This window comes from Limulus polyphemus, unplaced genomic scaffold, assembly GCF_000517525.1.
Source record: "Limulus polyphemus unplaced genomic scaffold, Limulus_polyphemus-2.1.2 Scaffold2168, whole genome shotgun sequence".
NCBI classification, from domain to species: domain Eukaryota; kingdom Metazoa; phylum Arthropoda; class Merostomata; order Xiphosura; family Limulidae; genus Limulus; species Limulus polyphemus.
Genome location: NW_013667778.1, coordinates 25,305 through 32,191, shown reverse-complemented (window position 1 = coordinate 32,191; position 6,887 = coordinate 25,305). Strand labels below are relative to the sequence as shown.

The window sequence follows — 6,887 nt, the reverse complement described above, 5'->3', positions numbered from 1 at the left end:
TTCAGCGTTTGTGGACACAATTCAGAGGTAATAAAAGTGATAATTTAGTCCAGAGTTCTGTGTGACACGATTCTGAAGTAATAAAAGTGATAATTTAGTCCAGAGTTCTGTGTGACACGAGGAAGAAAAGTCTGTCATTAAAACACGTTGACAACTTTCCTAAAAACATAAAGCTTTTTAAGACTATTTAATTAAAAAAAAAACTTAAAGAGTTATGTTTAAATAAATGATATTAGATATGTCTTCTTCTAAAATATTGAAGAAAATAAGCTATAATTACTTCAAAACTAACACTTGTTAATTCATTCATTTAAGTTCTAGTAATGATGATGTAAAACGTAAATAGATCAAGTCAACTCTGGTTAATTTGGGATATTTTATATGTCGACACAGTGAAGAATGTTTAATCAATGACATAACGTTATGTTTGTGACTTTATGGCAGAGAAAGAGAGAAGCTGTATTTTTAATTCTGAAAATACAAAGAAATGGTTAAAAAGTATAAGGAATTAAGTGGTCAACATTTCGACCAAATGGCCTACATCGGGATCATTTTGCTGAAATATTCATTGACCACTTATCCCTTAGAGCGACTTTGGCCATTTTTGCCTGTTTTCAAATATCTCTCACGATGTATGCATTACGTTTCTACTCGTGTAACTTTTGTCCTGGACTTTAAGTGATACCTGAAGAAGGGCATTGACTTATAACATACTTCTTTTTATTTATAAAAGTCGAGAAAATGGCTGTTACTTGTTAGATATTCAGCTTCTCTGTTACTAAGATGCGTTTTACAGAAGAAACGCCTTGACGAAACGGTAGTTGTTTGTTTTGAATTTCGCACAAAACTACATGAGGGCTATCTGCGCTAGCCGTCCATAATTTAGCAGTGCAAGACTAGAGTGAAGGCAGCTAGTCATCACCACCCACCGCCAACTCTTGGGCTACTCTTTTACCAACGAATAGTGGGATTGACCGTCACATTATAACGGCTGAAAGGACGAGCATGTTTGGTGTGACGAGGATTCGAACCCGCGACCCTCAGTCGAGCGCCCTGGTGATGCCGGACCGGAAGGTAGTAGATTGAAATGTTGTAAGTGCTCGAGTGTACTTGTATAGCAAGTTTTACTATTGTAACCCCCCCCCCTTAAAATAAACAAAATATTACACTGCTATGGCTTATACCCTACTAAGTTTTCATCAGTTTGATCTATATTGAGATTTTAGTTTCATTGAAATAACATTAACATATGTACAATTCAAATTCATTACATTGCATTTAATTCATTTCAAGCAATCATGAAAATGTCATCTCATTTTTAACACTGTAAAAGCAATTTTCTAAAATAGCACTAAATCGTGATACATGGGGCCGGGCGTAACCTAATGGTTAGCTTGCCAGACTGTGGACCCAAAGAATGATAGTTCGCTTTTCATTGAGGCGGAATTGTGCTCCTCGCTTAGAGGCCATGGGTGCGTTATAAGAGTGACAATCAAACTCACCATTCTATTAGAGTAGCCCAAGAATAAGTGATATGCACTGTTGACTGTTGGACAGCGGATTAAAAGTAGGGACGGTTAGCGTAGATAGCCCTTGTGTAGCTTTGTTTGAAAATCCGAGACAAACAAGTATGTATAGTCTATGATAGTGTCATTTGATAACTCGTTTAGCTACGAATTTATTATCGTGATATATTTCAAAAGTGTACGGTTATTTTATGTAAATAAAACTTCACAGCTTTCATAGTATCGAAAGTAGGTTAAACTTTAAGAAAAGGGGGTTGTTAGTTAGAAAAAAGGACAGTTTCTGTTTACTACCTAAAATATCCAGACTTTTTCTATAATTTTCAAGTTTCATAGCAATTATAGACATAAACGTAAAGCACAGTATGAATAATTCTACTTACGTCAAAGAGACTTACCAAAGTTTGGTTGTGTTACTTTCTTACTTTCCCCCCAGAAAAACCTGTGAAGAAGAAAATATCTGGTAGGTTTTTTTGGTTTTTTTTCGGATTGAACAGCCTTTCCGTCGGAAATCTTTTCCAGTGCTCTTGCAAGAGAACAGCGTTGTGTTTACAATTTATACAAGCATCTCAAGAGGGCGTAGTTGTCGAAGAAGGTATGACCAGTGACAAAACGAAATCTCTGACCAATCAAAAGCATTTTTTGATGTCCTTAAACCAATCAAAAGTTTTTTGCGTTGTTCTTATAGATGCTAAAAATTGTTGCTTTTGCCAGCCTTTCTTACTTGAATACTCAACTAGTATCAGTAACTAATCAGTCAATCAGCTAGTCAATCAAATGATTTATGTATATAATGAATAGGAAAGAGTACACAGTACGATACTTGACTTTGAAGAAGAAAGAACAAATTTTGCAACATGCATTACCTTCTACACGAAATGGTCGTGTGTGGGTAGGCACTCCTGTTTATGCGAGTTTCCATCTAATTACATTGGAAGTACTTTAAAACTACATGGTTCAGTGCACTATTTCCAACTAGCTGTCGCTGCCAGTTCTAAAGTAGATTATACAGATAAACAAGGGGTTCTTATCATATTTTAATTTCCAGACGTCAGGTAATAATCAATGAAAGAAGAAAAAAAAAAACGTTCTCCTACTTAGAAACAAATAGAGTACTTACATTTCGCTAAAGAACTTTAAACACAGTTATTGCTTTATAAACATTCATATTATTATTCATTTCCGATATTAACGATTGTAATTGTTGGTGACATGATTGCTAGAGCTTTTACGTTCCAAACGGGCTTTTAGAAATCTCGAAAAACTTGAAATTTACACAAATTAGTTGATACTGAACATATTAGTAACCATATGTTCAGTATGTTTGCTTGTCGTCTGCGATGACCCAACGTTGATTAGTTGTTCGTGTGCCCTGATGGTTTAATCATCAGAGAAAATATTAATGTCTCATTTGACACCTAGTTGCCTTGGTAATGAAGTGAAGTGCTGTTCCTTGTTAGAGATAATTATTATTAAGATCTTTAGTATAATGGACGAACTTTGACAGATTATATTTGTTACTGGGCACTTTAGGACTGCTAGTACCTAAAGATTGCTTTGCAAAATATTGTTTATCGAAAAAAGTTATATAGTTGCATTAAAAAAATGTGTATTTTGTATTAAAAAAAAGAAAAACAAACAAACTATATTTGAATTCACTACAAGTCACTACAAGTCACCATTAACCCTTTGACAAGGGCAAAACAACTAAGGACATGGCTAAGCCTCTGACTTTCTTTACATTTACACGTATCAGTTGCAATCTAGAAACTTGAAAAGACTGACATAGCTTTATCAGACCATTTTCACGCTACGTCTGAATACCCTAAGCTTGCAGAAGATGTTTACAATTTTACCAATCGTTTAATTGTACTTTCAATTGTTATAATAGTTTAAACACAGTGACTTGAATATGAAAATGAGTAATATCAACTAAATCAAAATATTTCTAGACACAAGTTAATTTTTAACTTTACCTTTCTCATCACAAATAGAAATAATAATAATGATTTGCATGTTTGTTGTTAAGCGCAAAGCTGTACAAGAGGTTATTTGTGCTGTGACCACCATGGGTATCGAAACCCGATTTCTAGCATTATAAACCTTCAGACTTACCGCTGAGCCACTGTGGAAATAAAAATAACCCAAATTTGAGTGAAATCGTGTATCTTTTTCTCTTAAATTGCTTTTAAAAGTGGTAGTTGTTAATTATTATTCGTTTTCAATTTTACTATAACATGAGACTTGTGAAGCATAACATATTATTAAACTGACGAAAATGAAAATAATTCTTCTGATTTACTATTTCAACAACTTGATATTTTTAAATGAAACTAAAAACATTTCGTCACACACACATTTTACATATGTTTTGCATAAAAATTACATTAAAAATACATCAAGTCATTTCAGCCTTTAACAACGATAGTGTTAGTTTAAATAAAAGTTTGAAAAACAGAGTATAATAATTCACCATGAAAATATTCATGAAAGTCAAGACATTTTTTATTGAAGTCTTAGTATGACATTTTAAAGTATATTTCATATGTATAGAAAAATAAAACTTAAGCAAGCGCGCGTTAACAAAAAGTCTTAAAAAAACAAAAATGTGCATGTAGCAGGCTTTTCATCATTACATCTTTTTATCTTGATTCGAAAAAACAACAATTTTGAATTCTTATAGGCCTAGAACTTGTGATAATAGTTACATAAACTGTAGATCTTCCATTTCTACATTCCTTTTTCCACACTGTCCATTTCGGCTTCGAAATCGGAGATGTATACAAATAACATTTGAAATCTACTTTTGATCTCCCAAGAGGCGTTTCGTCCAAATATCAGAACTATACAGTTAAACTGGCCGATAAGAGACAAAGCATTCTTTGAACATTATTTACATAAATATGCAGTATATATTTTATCACAAATTTTAGGCCTATTGGTTTCTAATGCTGCGTCATCTTTTGGAGTTTAAACCTTAATTCTGAATTCTGTTGAAATACAGTTTAGTCAAAGCATAAAAAAAAATATCACGGAAAGGTTCATTTTCAAACTAATTACAATATGTTCTTCATTCATAACTTTGAACGACTATTTTCAATCAGATCATGTTCATAAGGTCACTGTAACTGTAGGCACATGTTTATAAGATATTTATATGCAGTATTTCTTATATTAAGATAAATAATAACCATAAAACATATATATATATAACATCTAAAATATGTTTAAAAACCTGAAATCCGCTACTGCTCACATCATCACGAAGTAAGGCCTTATTTTTAGGTGTATTAATCTTCATTATGGAACTCGAAACAGATTCTTTCTGCGTTTACAGTAAGATTGTGGATTTCAATCTTGTTAAAAAAAATTAACTAATTAACAATCAGACTTGAATGAGCCTTTAGTTTAGGATACAGAATATTACAACGATAAGTTAGTTAAAGATCCTTGTGGTTTATGAATATTTAAGTCTAATGTTTAAAAACAGTAGGGTAGGCTTTCGAGTCGAAGATGTAAGGCTCGCAAGCATATATCATAAGCCCAGAAGCAATCTTTTTTTTTTTGCTAAAACATATACTTTAATAGCCTGTTATTAAAATGATGCCAAAATAATTACTGTTTAAATTTATATCAGTAATTAAAGTTAAGTATGAAAACCTGTTGCATATGACAAATTACCAGGTAATATTATAATGAGAGGTCTTGCGGAATATTAATCCAGAATATTTTTATTGAATGAAGGAAATTGCTGCGTTTCCTGAATCAATGTAATGCAAAATTTGACCAAACACAATGTGTTCTTAGCAAGCAGCTAATTTGACCAAACCGTGAGATTTTTTTACTAATCCACATGAGCATGAAAATAGGCCCGAATGCGCGAGTCTCGTGCACAATGGTAGATCTGGATTACAGAGCATAAATCCCAACTTCATCCACAGAATATTAGTTCTAACTTTAAATGATCTATCTGCGGTTATAGTTTTTCATAACTGAACAAAGCTTCTTTTGTTTTTGTTTGTTTGTTTGTTTCTAATTTCGCGCAAAGCTACACGAGGGCTATCTACGCTAGCCGTCTTTAATTTAGCAGTGTAAGACTAGAGGGAAGGCAGCTAGTCATCACCACCAACTCTTGGGCTACTCTTTTACCAACGAATAGTGGGATTGACCGTCACATTATAACGCCTCACGTTTGAAAGGGCGAGCATGTTTGGTGGGAACAAAACTTCACGCAGTATCATAAGTATTTAACCTATTTCTTCAAACGTGCATATAAAAATAACTACAATTTATTCTTCTATACAAAAGAAAGACCATGGTTATTTGTTTGTTGAATTTTGCGCAAGGCTACTCCTGAGGGTTAATCTGCGATAGCCGTCTTTAATTTAGAAATGACAGACTAGAGGGAAAGCAGCTAGTGAACACTAAGCTTCGTCCAATTCTTAGGCTACAAAATATAACAATACAAATGTATTCATTTAAAAATATACCAGTACAGTCTGAAACTTTATAATTTATTGTTACGTCTCTGTTCGTTAGTTAATTTTCCGTAAATTCGTTCCGACGAAACTTTAGCGACACAAGTCCTTTCTTAAGTAAAACTGGTTTATTCTTTCCGAATACAACTTACGATACACTTAATTTCAACAGTCGCTCTATAACAAACGCTATATCTCACGTGGCCAACAATATTTTATCCGCATACATTCAGTTACTCATTACACTGTTGTCCCGTCACATTGTGAACGTCTTATATATACAAGACTAACACATATCTAGTAAATGCTAGGGCATTCTTGAAGTAACAGGATATTTCTAGAAAGAAGTGGCGTGATACTAGTATCGTGACCTCGCTGACGCAACATTATCTTAGAAACGGCGAATTATTAACAAAATTTCACTTAAGAGTGTATTACTTGCTAAATGGAGTGTTCTATTATGTAAAAAATAAAAAATAATTGTAATTACTTTTAACATAACTTGTTAGTGAATACTGAATATAGTGATATATATGTAATACATATATTTTCAAGTTACGGATGAACAGTGTTTTCTTGTTTGTTTCTTTTTTTAAGTAAATGATAAAATATTATTAATCTATACATATCAACGTCAATATGTGTGTGTATCTGTTCCTTATACGTTTTTTTATCAATCAGCATCAAACTTAACACAGTGATACAGGATGACATAAGGAAGGTCATGGGGGAGAGGTTTTGATCTCCCTCTAATTTCATATCTAATTTCAGAAAAAACTACTATTGTTGCATATCCCTCAGCGCCCCCCCCCGCCCCGGTGGACAGGACGGTAGTCGTCAGTACTTAACGACGACTAACTACGTAAGGTTTCGACTTCCCCGTCGG

The 6,887-nt window shown here is 33.3% G+C and overlaps 1 long non-coding RNA gene across 1 annotated transcript in view; it reads right to left on the bottom strand.

The window, feature by feature from the left end:
- Window positions 1–2,073, bottom strand: part of LOC111087452 — an 11,623-nt gene extending 9,550 nt beyond the window's left edge. Inside the window, exon 1 of the long non-coding RNA XR_002612134.1 lies at window positions 1,922–2,073. This is a non-coding gene — a long non-coding RNA (uncharacterized LOC111087452). The remainder of the gene's footprint in view (window positions 1–1,921) is intronic.
- Window positions 2,074–6,887: the final 4,814 nt, after the last annotated feature.